The sequence below is a fragment of the Balaenoptera ricei genome, chromosome 9 (genome assembly GCF_028023285.1).
Source record: "Balaenoptera ricei isolate mBalRic1 chromosome 9, mBalRic1.hap2, whole genome shotgun sequence".
Classification (NCBI taxonomy): Eukaryota; Metazoa; Chordata; class Mammalia; order Artiodactyla; family Balaenopteridae; genus Balaenoptera; species Balaenoptera ricei.
In genome coordinates this window covers 48,756,636-48,769,697 of record NC_082647.1, presented here as the reverse complement: position 1 = coordinate 48,769,697, position 13,062 = coordinate 48,756,636, and the positions used below count along the sequence as shown (strand labels likewise).

The 13,062-nt window shown below is 43.6% G+C and overlaps 1 protein-coding gene across 5 annotated transcripts in view; it reads left to right on the top strand.

Annotated features, from left to right (window-relative positions):
- Positions 1 to 3,385: 3,385 nt before the first annotated feature.
- The window catches only part of CREB5 (cAMP responsive element binding protein 5), a 404,519-nt gene continuing 394,842 nt past the window's right edge, over positions 3,386 to 13,062 (top strand). For 4 of the 5 annotated variants that reach the window (XM_059933702.1, XM_059933698.1, XM_059933704.1 and 1 more), the window contains exon 1: positions 3,386 to 3,425. The gene's annotated coding sequence lies outside the window, so the exon portion shown is untranslated. Of the gene's footprint in view, positions 3,426 to 12,318; positions 12,323 to 13,062 lie in introns of those variants that run through there. The other variant, XM_059933699.1, reaches the window with a different exon arrangement.

Below are 13,062 nucleotides of genomic sequence, written 5' to 3'. Positions count from 1 at the left end.
AAGCCAGCTCTTCATAGGTCCAATGAATGTGGTACCTTATGGGCAGGCTTGTGCCCTGCCTGTGCCCTACCCTGTGGAGGTAGGTAGGGTGGGGGTGGGGAGGACCCTGGATGGGTGGTACCCCAGCTAGTTTACCTTGACTCTAGTGTAAGGGTCTCTGTGTCCACATATCCCCCAGGCCATAATAGGTGGAATCCCAGTGGGTGAGGTGGCATTCTTGGAGGTGGCGCTGGCACCCCAGCAGGCAAATGCCCCAGGTTATGGCTGCCACCAGCTGAGGTACCTCTAGAGATGCTGCTGCATGGCTGCTTCTGGAAACTGCAGCCTCCATGGGACTTTGGCTGTGACAGATCCTGAAAGAGATGGGGTGAGCACGAGGCATGCAAAAATTCAAGTCCACAAATACGAGGGCTCTGTTGGCATGGTTTGACAGGCGAGAGCCTGCTTGGTACAGATGATGCGTGCAGGGACTAGTGTGGGGCTGGGAGAAGTATAGGGAAACAGGTTGTCTTTTCATCTATTTGGTCAAGTTTGCTAAAATCACTGAATATCCTCCTGTCATGGCATTAGCCACATTATTTTCATTGATAAAAATGAGGGCAAGTACTTATGTAGTATTTGTCCTGTGCCAAGCACAATTCTTAACTCCTCTGAATTAGTATAATTATCACCACCAGTCCCATTACAAAGATGAGGAAACTAAGACCGAGAGGTTATTTAAAACTGAAGTAGCAGAGCCATGATTTGAACTCTGCCATCCTGACATTGGAGTCCACACTTATAAACACCACCTCTCTCCTTCAGTTTACATTAAAAAAAAATTGTGTGTGTGTGTGTGGGACTTAGTTGGTAACAGAGATCTGGAATATATAGAAAACTGCAATACAATGGCTTAGAAACATTGTGAATGAAATTGCTGTCAGTTCTGCAGAAGCTGACAGATGAGTCAGCACCATGAACAATATTGCTGATGTGGAGAGATTATCTGCTCATTGAGACTCCAAGTAACCTAATGATTATCAAGTTATTGAGGAGATCACTGGAAAAGTTCCATGTGTGTTCCTTTGTCAACCATGGCTCGGACAGGGGCATTGTTTACCTGGTGACAGCATGTCAAACAAATGATCAACAGTTTTTAAAGACCAACAACTGATTTGGATAGTATTAGAAACTGGTGAACTACTTGCATTAAAACTCATATATATGTGCTTCTGTTTAGAGAATACTGGGAATTAAATGTTTTAAATTTATATGGTGATTAATTACTTACAGGTTTTTAAATATTTTGATTATCACCTCAGCTTTGCTTATTCAATTCTCCATTCTATTCCTTTGGTCCACACCTATTAGCTGGGAAAAAAGATAAGCTCTCAGACTTAGCACTACTACATCAAGCTGCATTCCTTTTCTGCCTCAAGTTTGCTCCTGGTCTGGCTCACACTTTTTCTTTGAGGGAGAAGGAGGTAGATTCCTGCTTTACTGGAAAAGGATGTCCTGATAATTGAGTGGGAATGTGGGCAAGGAGGCTGTTGCTTCCTTCCGTCAACCCAAGTTAATTGAGCTGTCATATTTAATGTTTTATTGGTTAAGATTCAAGTTAGGACTGGAGCCCTTCTTCTGCAATTCCTTCAGGGCCACATGTGGAAGACAGCAAATAGCAAACTCAGTGATGAGTTCTGAATAAGGCTGTGAGAAATGAACAGTCGGCAGTCCCTGTGGTATCAAGAAACACTAAAGGGAAGAGACTTGTTTAAACACTTAGGAAGGAAACACAAAGCTCTTCCATTTAGTATGTCAAAACCAGCTCAGAAGTATGTGACAATCCAGGCAAAGCATTACAATTTCTAGCCAGTCCAGTCATGATTCTCTGGCAAACTGCACAGTCATGGTTGTGATGCATTGGGATGAGAGGTGCTATATAAATGTCAGATGTTACATAAATGTCAGGAATGATTATTGTTTGTTAATGGGAGCTGAACTGTTCCTAAGCAAAGCCCCGACATCCTTAGCAAAGGTTCTAACCCATGAGAAGGGAAAGCTCAGCCCTGGTTCTAGAAAAGAGCCCAGTTGGGATTTGAGGTTTGAAAACAGGGGTTGGGGTGGTGCCAGTGCCACCACTTGATCAAGTGGCTTCAGGCCAGCCTCTTAACCTGGGGTTTGCCTTAGCTCACCTGTAAAATGGGGATAATTATAACACCTGCCGTATTTCTCCTCCTTGTGCTGGGCTGTTGTGAGAATCAAGGGAGTTAGTTCCACGTGGGTGTGAGTGCTTTGTAAAGTGTGAGCTGCCGCGAGGATGACAGTGGTCGTCTGGAATATGCTGGAATTTAGCCTATGCCTTCCCTTTGAGTCCGACTCACAGGGAGAACATCTGAATAGAAGTTAAGCTGAGGATGGTGATGGTGACTTGGCTGATGATGAAAGCGCCAGACTCCTTCTCTCACGGAATTGTCGGGAAGATAACTGCAGACCAGGGGCCCGGATCCTGCATTCTGGCTCTGGCTCTGCCACTTGCCAGCCTGTGAGCTTGGGCGAGTTACAGACGAGGCTCTGGAAGTGATCGCCAAGGGCCCTTCCGGCTCTGACGCTGAGTCTAAATCAGTCTCATCACTTGGCTCTAGCTGTGATTCACCTACCTCCCCACCCCCCAGGAGCAACTTTCCTTCCAGCTTCTCAGACGCGAGAAGCCGGGGTCTTGGAAAGGGTGGGGGCAGTGTATTCCAAGTGAGTGTGCACAATAGAGAAGTTATTCCTTTGGAAGTGAGGTAGAGAGGGGAGGGTGCGGGGCGGGCGGTGAAAAGGGGTGTCGAATGAGTGCTCTGAGAAGCCAGGATGCAGGGAACGCTGTAATGAGGTCACGACTGTCGCAGGCAAAAAGGAGCTGGACATCTGCTGGTGGGGGAAGGGGGAGCGTCCTGCGTTTCTGTTTGGAGAAAGTCTCTTCCGGCATTCTTCAACACCCCCTCCCCACCTCTCCCCATCCCCACACCTTTCAAACGCTACCAGGCCCTCGTCACGGGAGAGCCCGTGTCCCTGCCTCTCCTCCGTGGTCCTGTCTGAAACCATGAGGATTGTTTCCAAGCTGACTCACACCACTAATGTCAGGGAGCCGTGTCACACGGCGCTGGGCTCTGCAAGCTGTTGCTTGCGCGGTCGCCACTGCCGCCGCCGCTCCCCCGCGGGTGCACCAGGGTCCGCTCTTGGGGCGGGGGCGGGGCCGGGGCGGGGCCCGCCCCCTCGGCGCGCCGGCCCCGCCCCTCCCTCCCTCCCCCACGGACCGCAATGATTTAGAAGTTCAGGAATCCCACGTGACGTCACCGGGGGGGTGATGTAATGCACTCTAAATAGAATGTATTGTAATCTTTGCTCAGTCCAACGTGGTCCCTTCACCCGGGCTCCGCTCTTGCCTTCTCCACACTTGTTTGGTAAGTTCCTAAAAATACGGCTCGGCCACATCTGGGGCTTTTGCATTTAGACACTTTTGTTGCACTTGCCGCGGGAGCCATCTCGGGAGCGTACTTGTTTGCAGGGGTTGGTTCTCGGCAGCAGCCGCGAGGTTACTTGGTCCAGTGGGCAGGTCGCAGGGCAAGGAGTAGGGAAGATGCGATGCATTTTTTTTGGAGGGTGATCTGTGTTTGTAAACACTTTGGCGGACCAGAGGGAAGTCCGGCCTCAAATGCTGGTGGACTGTGGAATCGGCTGTGTCCTGAGGCTATCCCAGAGACCCCACGCCGTGTCCGTCCCGGAGCGCGTCTTGGTGGCCGCCGCGCCGTGCGACTGGAGGGATGCTAACGTGGAACGAGCGCCGTGTCCGCCCCGGCGTGCGTGCGTGTGTGGGAGCGCGCGTGCGTTTCCCTGACACGGGGAACAGTTATGAATCGGGGGTGTGTGTTTGCCTCCAGAGACCTGGCAAGGTGCGGAACCCTCCAGAAGTGCGGTCAAGCGGCGGCAGCGGCGGCGGCAGCGGAGACGGCGAGCCAGGAACCTCCCCCCGCGTCCCCAACTTCCCGGTGATGCGGCGGAACCCCCGGAGAAAGTTTGCAAACTTCCAGCGGGCGCGGCGAGGACGCCGGGTCACCTAGGGGGCGGACGGGCGGGCGGGCGGGCGCACGGGGGGCTAGCTCCCTCCCGGGTGCCGAGCCTGCTGCTGCCACCTCTTACGCAGAGCTGCCCACCGCAGGTGGTGGGCGCGCGCGCCGGGGGAGGGGACATCGCCCTTGGAGGGCACTTGGCTTTCACTCCAGGCGCGGAAGGCTCGAGCGCGGCGAGGCTCTCCTCGCCTTCGCTCCTCCTGCCGCCTCTTGCCTCTGTCCGGTTCTCGCTGGCATCATTACCTCTTCCCCGCCGCTGCCCCAAATGACAGCTCCCGCTTTTGCCGCGGCGGCGCGGTGGCAGTTCTCAGGACCCGGCGGCAGAGTCTTCCTCTCCAGCAGATTCTCCACGGAATCGCTTAAAACTTTTCAAGACGTTCTTAGAGGGGCAAGACGCACAAAGGAACCAAGGAGATGTTTTCTTCCGGCGGCTGCATCCCGCTTTTCCTTTGCCATAGATTTATTTCGAGGAGGTAGTGGGGAGGTATCTTGGTAGATAAAGCCTCTGATCGAGTCCACCCCAACTTTCCCTGAACGAGTGCAGCCTCCACTTGAGGCTTGTTCAAGGCCAGGAACTGAAGTGGGCTGCTTGTATATTTCGTTGTCAGAGTCCGCTGAGTGTTTGATTTTTATTTTTCCCTCCCTCTGTGACATGTGTCAAGGAATAAAGGCTGAATACAGGTCCATTACGTCATTCTGCAGGCCAGTAAGTGTTTGATTAACAGCTTCAGATACTCAAGGGTTGGGGGCTTAGAAGTGCTGACAAAGCAACAATGCTTTCCGCCCCCAGCCCCCAACGTACTAGTACAATCGCCGGTTCCCTGGGCATCTTTATTGCCCTCTCCTCCCGGACCCCTCCTTCTCCACCCCTTCTCCCGCCCACACTGTTATCACTCTGGCCCTGCCTCCGCCTTTTACTGCTTTCCCTGGGGAGATCACAGTCCCCGGAGTGAGGGTAAGAGCTTCTGGTGGCTGAGGGGAGCGCGGTGCCTGCTCAGCGCACACACAATCTGCCCTTTTCTATTATTTAAGAAAGGCACCAGCGAGCTCGCTTCTCCAGGGCAAAAATGCTCAACTCTGATAGAAAAGGCATCTCAGGAAATGTTTAGAGACATTATGATAATACTGTGTCCCTGTGGTGACTTAGGAAAACAACACACTTGCTGCAAGCAAAGTACTGAATTTTACATAGCGCCTTCCTCAGACCGGTTATCCGAAGAGGGATGACTGAGGATGCTGACTAAACCAAATTTAGCCAAAGGCTCAAGACTAAACGTTTCATTTCCAAAGTGAGGGAATGTGAGTCGTCGAACCCAAAGTACCATACAAAAAATTGGTGCGTGTGTTACTTATTTTCTCTTAACCTTAAGTTTCTATATTTAAAGAGGAAGTTAAATACCTAAGTCATTGAATTGAGTCAGAATCCACGTATCTGGCAGTTGAAATACAAATACTGTGTGTGACATGTTTAAGGGATAAAAGTAAAAAGAACTCGGGGATGGGGGCGCTGCAGTGTGCAGCAGAAATCAAACAAGAGATTTCCTAACAGGCTTTTAGATGGGGGGTGGTGGGTGCAGAAGATCTGAGTGCTCTCTGATTTGGAGTTGGTGAAAGCTAAATAAAGGAAAATTTATATTCTGAGTATGTGGGAATTTCTTGAAGAACACATGTTTTGTTATAATCAGATCTACTTTCTTCAGCGTGAAAGCCGTGCTGTAGAGTAGGCATTTGTGAAACTCCTGTCTGGGGTCTAATTGACATCCTTCCCCAAGTTTGTGGCAGTATTTATTATTTATTCACATCTAGAGATGAAATAGTATAACCTCCACACAATACATGTGCATCTAAAATGTTAAACTTCTTGTTTGTGATGCATACATAGACCTAAAGGGGAAAATGGCCCGGGTCACCAGCACTGGAGAGTGTGATTAATGATCAGTGATTTAGTGATCAGTGATTAGTGGTTTTATTCAAACTGTTACCTCTGACCAGAAGCACACATCAGAGGATTAACAGGCTCTTTAGATAAATGCTCATTAGTGGAAGGGGAAAAGCAAAGATAATAGGCATGCACCCAGGGACAACTTTCGAAGAAAATCATTCCCCGTCTTCAGAATAATAAGCTCTGTTAACAGAAAGCCCTTTTAATTTAAAACTTGCTTTTATCTTGTAAATCAAAGTTAGATGTAAAAGTTTGTAGTGCCATTATAACCTAAATTTTCCCATATCCACTAGATGTGGATTATCTCAGTAGCGATATTTTTTTTATTTAAATAAACAATTGGACCTTTAGAGCAGCTGAACTCTGACAAGTCCTTAAGTCCCAGGGTTTGAAGGTGTCCCCCCTTCTAGAATGGAGAGTGCAGCTTGCTAACTAGATGGCGCAGTGTTATTTGGTGTTCTGTGCTGTGTCGTGCAGGAGTCTAAAGGAGCAAGTAGCTGCTTGCGAGGTGTTCTTCAACACTTACAACAAAGTTGATTCTGTGTAAGGTTGGAGGCTAGACAGTTCTACAAGTTTTTAGTCACATTTTCCATGTCAGTTAAATCTGGGGAGTTCAAGGCTACTGGAAAAATTAGTCTCATTACTGAAAGAAACTTAGAGCCAGGAAGGAGAGGAGGTACGGGGGTCCAGGAGGTACCTCTGGGCTGCAGAAGTGATTGTAAAATACCAGACCTGTTCTTTTTTTTTTTTTTTTTTTTTTTTTTTTTACTAAGAGCTAGTTTCGCAGTCTTGAGGTCTGAACTACTGAGGCAATACTCAAAGCTTTATTTTCTTCCTAATCTTGCTGGGGAAAAAGAAGTTACTAGAAAGAAAGGAAGAAAAAATTTGATTTGGTGTCTGCAGGAAGCAACACGTTGCTGATTTTATTCTACAGATAATGGTAAGGTGATGTTTATTACACTTATTAAGCAGAAAGGGAACTTTGTAGTTGGTTCCAGGAGAATGATCTTGTCGTTTCATAGGTGAGATTCACAAATGGAATTCTTACTTTACACTGACTTTTAATGTTGCTTTTGTAGTTTCCTGGGACTTGATAGCATTTTGTTGGAAGGTTTTTGTGTGTGCTTGTGTGTGTGTGTGTGTGTGTGTGTGTGAATAAGACCATTATTTCCAGGGTAAAATAATGTTCATGAGCATGGGAACTGCAGTGGGGAAGCTACAAAGCATGTGAAATAATGTGCCAGGTAAGAATTCTCTTTTCCACAAGCTTTCCTGAGATTTTTATTTTTCAACTTTACTCAGACTAAACTTGTTTACTCAGTTGATATCTTCCAGCCAACTGGTTTTGAATGTAAATTGCTGATATCCATAAATTGCTTGTCAGTCAGAAGTCAGTTGTGACCTTATATAGTTTATATATGAGCAGAGAGCTAATTAGAACATTCCCACAAAAAAGTGGAAACAGTGCCTTTATTTTTATATCTTTGTGATGTGGCAGCTTTTGTTTGAATAAGGTGTTAAGTGAATAGTAGCTTGTTAGATTTTCCCTGTATAGCTTTTCAATTACAGTAAGTTGAAGATTTTTGTTACGATTATTTGTCGTTATTATTTCCCACACCTGTGGATTCAAAACCAATCAGTTGTAGACTTTCCGTGGCTGTTCATACTAATGTCAGGTTCCTGCTCTCTTGATTTCTTACTATAATTTGCCGTTTAGCAATGATGCACCACCATCCTATAGTGTTTCCTTAGCATTTCTTTGCTTCTGATTAAGCTGAAAATTATTTTGTGGGGGGGTGTGATGTTCGCTGGATCACCAAGATGTGAATTTTGTGTCACATTTTGTAGTTGGTTTTCTTCTGGTTATGTTGTAAGATTAAGATTGAGGATTTGAGTGGACTTATTATTTTAGTCATCTTTTTTTCTTCTTCTTCTTCACTTCAAAGCAGTGCTGTTAGCTACAAAATTAATGTGATCATGGCTGGTGTTTCCCATCTATATGCTTCTTTTGCTTCTTCCAAATTGGATTTCTACAGCAATTTAAGATCTTTTTTTAGAGGCAGCTTTCTTGGATGAAGATGGAACAATGATCTCAGTCAATTCATTATCTTGTCCAGTTTGACTACCAGCTGTATTATGGGAATCAACCAATACTTTTATAAATTAGTGTTTAAAAATTTAAATCTAGGACTATTTCTCTGAATCCTGTTTAAGAAAATTATACAGTTGAGATAAGGTAATAAACTGGGGGGTGGGGGACCGGCTCCAAATATTTAAATGTGAGAAAGAAGCACTTTTAGACATGCTAAACAGACTTAAAGAACCTTTTTGTGTTGCTATTTGTAAACTAAATAAGCTATCTACTTTATGGCATTGCTTTAAATAGAAACTCTGGCACTTTAAAAATGACATCATGTTTAATGTTTTCACTAAAGAGTTCTTACATTTTGTAATTAGGGAAAAAATGGGCAATTAGTGTTTTTTGAGGATCCATTAGTATTCCATTGTTGGGAATCACAAATCATGGATTTAATGTAAGAAAAGAGAAGAGAGAGAGAAGGCTTTTACAATTTTCCAGGTAATACTGGTAGTACTGTTGCAGAAACAAAAGTAAAATTTTTTCAAGCTCTTACTGAGACTCTGGTACCTTCAAAATAAAACGTTAAAAGTTGAGGGTAAATTCCTGAATGTATAAGATGTTACAGTGACATTTCCATATTTCTTTCCTCCAAGCTCACTCTGTTGCCCATTTATCTCTTCCGAGAAACAGATCAGAATCAACTTAACACTTTAAAAGTACATATTTTAGCTGCTTCCTTCTACTTCCTCAAGGTTCATATTTGTAATCTGTACCCTAAGGTTAACAAGGATTGAAAATACTAGGTTGGCATTTGGCTTGAACTAATCTTAGTAAGAGTTCCTCTTGGTTTAGGGGGTTCTGATGTGAAGTAGGCTTGTGTGATAGCATTAAGCAGAGCTGGAACTGGGGGGAGTCTTCTTATTGATAGACCAACCTCGTCACTTTGCAGAGGAGAACCTCGGGCCTGGTGGTTCTCCTGGCTCATCTAAGGCCAAGAGCTGGAGAGTGCCAAACGGAGCCTGGAAGCTGGGTCCCTGCCTCCAGGTTGGGTGGTCTTTCCATGTGTCAGGCCGTAAATGCCCTCGTCCTGAAGGAAGCATAACCATGGCTTTGGATGCTTTGCTCTTTCCAAGCCTTTTGATCACTAACCTTTCAATGACAAATTTTTATCAGATCTTTTGAATGAATGCCCTAACCACATAAACTATAGTTTCTATTCTGCTTATTTTTATATATCTGCAATGTTAATTTTTCTAACATTGACCTCCTTATTTGAAGGCCACTCTTCTTCCTTACCAATATGATTAGACATGCCCTGTAAAACTACACCATCCAGATTTCATTTGAGACTAAAAGCCAGGCAGAACAAAAAATGGTCTATAGGACTGTCTCAGAATAAGGCAGTAACTTCCTTTATTTCCTGTCTTTTCTTTTTCATCTCTGAGGAAGGGATCCAAAAAATTCTTAAAGTTAAAATAAATAATCTTTCTTTTTGTTGAATAGAGTTAACAAGTGCTGTTTTCACTCTGGCAGATGCGCTTTTGCCTAGGATCCGTCTGTAATATATTATCTTTCCAGGCTGGTGTATATGAGAGTGTTTAGAGGTGAATAAGGAGTGAGTTGAGTCTGGAAGTATGCTGTTCGAGGTTTGACTGGCAAAACTTGACTAATCGTAACTAATAGAATTCATGCATGCAACATAGGGGGCTCCAGAGCACCAAGCATTTGATTTAAGATGATGTTTAGGTTTTGCTGTATTTAGGATGGAGCACAAGAATATCTCAGCAGAAATCTTGAATGCATCTACTGTATGTGTTGTTTGGCCTGACCCACAGTTTTCCTTTCCAGCTCTTTGCATGAACACTTTAATATCAGAATTTAGGTCTCTTTTATTCTTTGATTACACTGAGGAGCCCCTGTGTTGCATGATTTCTCAAATATAACACATTTCAGCCAGTTTTATGCAGTTCTCTCTCTGCTGGCTTCCCAAGGGGGGAAAACCACATGAAACAAAAAACATCTTTGTTTTTGTTTGAATTAGCTGATTATTAGAAGAAATACATTTTATCTCCGCTTGCCAGATCTGGTGGGACCATTTTACTTTGTCAAAACAAGATTTTCTTCTTTAAGTCAACTATAATGCTGTTTGGCTTCTGAATGACCAGGTACTAATCCATGCACCAGAGGTAGAAGGCTTTGAGGATAAAGACCACTTCTAGCAGGGTACCTAGGTATGATGAGGTGTGCCATTATGAAGAGATGATTTGCCTCACTGCAATGACAGCATTGTCCAGAAAAACATTGCCTTCTGGAAGGAAAGAAAGATTATAGGCTCAGACTTCTAAATTTTGAGCAGGGACTGATGCTGTGCTGAAGATGACCCTCAGAATTTTGAGGGTCTCCATGGTGATTTATTAAACTGCAGCAGGATAAAACATTCACAGGCTAGAACTTGACCATCTACATCTTAAAAACCTTAATAGTCCTCTTCACTTATTCTCTGCATTTTCCTTATGCTAATGTTCTTCTAGATTTATTTTTTAACATCCATTCTAGTTACTGTGCTTTCATGAGTAACCCTGCAATAACAAATCGCAAGTGTGTGCACAGCAGAGAGGGGATATTTTTCCATAAGCAAAATAGATTTCAATATCAAACCTTAGAAGAAACAATTAGCAAGACAAAAGAAAGAAAGGTTTGAAATCCGATTGGTGGCATGCCAGGCTCTGCCATTCCTAGCTCTGCAACAGTGTGGTTTAAGGCAACAGGAAAAGCCTGAGAGGCCAGAAGAGGGTATCCCCTAAGTGCTGCCTTGAACTCATTATGCTTCCCTGCCTCAGTTTCTTCATTTGTGATAAAGGAGTGTTGGTCTTGACCATCACTCTCCAACAGTGGGAATCACAAATGCAAGCCGCATATGTAATTTTAAATGTTCCAGTAGCCACATTAAAAATCGTTTAAAAAAATCAAACAGGTGATGTTAATTTTCATAATTTTATTTAACCCAGTATATCTGAAATATTATCATTTCAACATATAATCAATATAAAAATGTTGATGAGATACTTTGTGATTTGGAGCGGGGGTACTAAATCTTTGAAGTCTGGTGTGTGTTTATAATTACCCCACATTTCAATTCGGACTAGTCACATTTCAAGTGCTCAATAGCCACATGTACCAGTGACTATGGTGTCAGGCAATGTAAATCTATAGGCTGTATCAATGGTTCTAATCCAGGCAGCCCAATAGAACCACCTGTGGAGTTTATAAAAAAAATACTAATACCTTCCCTGTCCTGTCCATTTTGACTTACTTGGTTTGGGGTGGGGGCCTGGGCCTCTATATTTTTTAAAAGCTCCAGAAATGCTTCTAAAGATTAGCCAGGGTTGAGAATTGCAATTCTAACTGATCACTAAGGAATCTTCTACTCTAATATTCCATGATTCTATTTAAGGAAAGGGATTGCAGTAAAGCATTCAGAGTTCAAAGGGCAGCAAGCGGTTATTATTAGTGTGCTGCACTCCACAAAACATGTTTAAGAAAATGTAATTAATACAAATTAAAACATGCAGATTAAATATTTTAGAAGATAATTCTTTGTACCACAGATGAGCTCGGTTCTGTGTAAGTTTCAGATATGGATTGTTTGCTTCCTGAGAAATCTTAACTCAGGATTTGGTTTGCATGCAGACTCTTAGAAACCCTCCGTTTTGGAAAAGGTCAAGATCACCACATTTCAGTTATTTTGCTAGCTTACTTCTTTGCCCCAGATACTACTTGCCTTTAGCTGGTTTTGGAGGGATGCTTTTACTCTATTTGAGACATCTGGATCCCCTTGTGTTTCTTCCCTCTAAGCTTTTAAAAAGCTTCGTGTCAGACCAAACTTGCTCTCTGCTCATGTCAAGATGTTAGTTGTAACCCCCCACACTTAAAGTGTTCCTTCTATTTGTCATCCTTTAAATACTAGAGAATCAATATTTCTCAGTACACACCAGAATGTTTTCCTTTAATAATTTTTTGAACAGTATACCAGCTTGCGCATTCAGTAAATGATGCGAAGAACCCAAAAATAAAAAATAGTAATTTCCAAACTCCTCACCCATCTTCTTTTGAAGTCAACAAACAGCATTGTTTGTGGAGGAGAGGAGAGACCTCAGGGACGGTCCCTTGTGACTTCATGCTGCCGAGAGCCTCTGCATTCCCACATTCGTGAGTCATTTCACCCTGAACCTCTCTCCTTATCCCCTGCATAGCAGTCTGGTTCCAAGTACATGTCTCTCTAACCATGTGCTTTTTAAACGTGACTTTAAACCTTCTTTTAGGTACAAAGCTACACGTTTCTCTACATTTTGTGGTGGTAATATTTGTGTTTTCTGTAATACCATTCATCGGGAGAATTTTAACCTCCATTCATTAACACACAGCTTTAATTCCCATTTTATAGATGGAGAAACTGAGAGACTGACACTGTGTTCATTAGTTAGAAGGGTGGTCAGTGTGAGCTAAAAGCTCGTGTTTATTAGTGCCTAAATATAAGCACTACTCTGGATGGCTTCCAGGTGGGGAGTTCCCAATTGTGTATATTATTGCATTTGTCTTTGAATTTATAAATAATGTTCTTTCTGATACTTTTCCATGCATTATTTTTACATCAATGATTTCTCTGCTAACTCTTACTTCCCAGCTTCAGGCTACATGTACAGACCTGGACTGATTAACAAGTACATATGGATATATCAGCCTCTTAACATGGGATCTGTTTTAAAAGTTGCTGGAGACATCTGTTACAAACCTGTGTTTTTGGTGGTATCTAGGGAAACTTTCTTCAGGCTAGTTTGTGGTTGACTGTTAGAGGACTTTGTGGAGAGACTATGAGATTAAAGATGTAAACTGTTAAACTCTTTTGGGTATTGAAAGGAAAGGGTTTTAGGTATTCATTTATTGAGCAA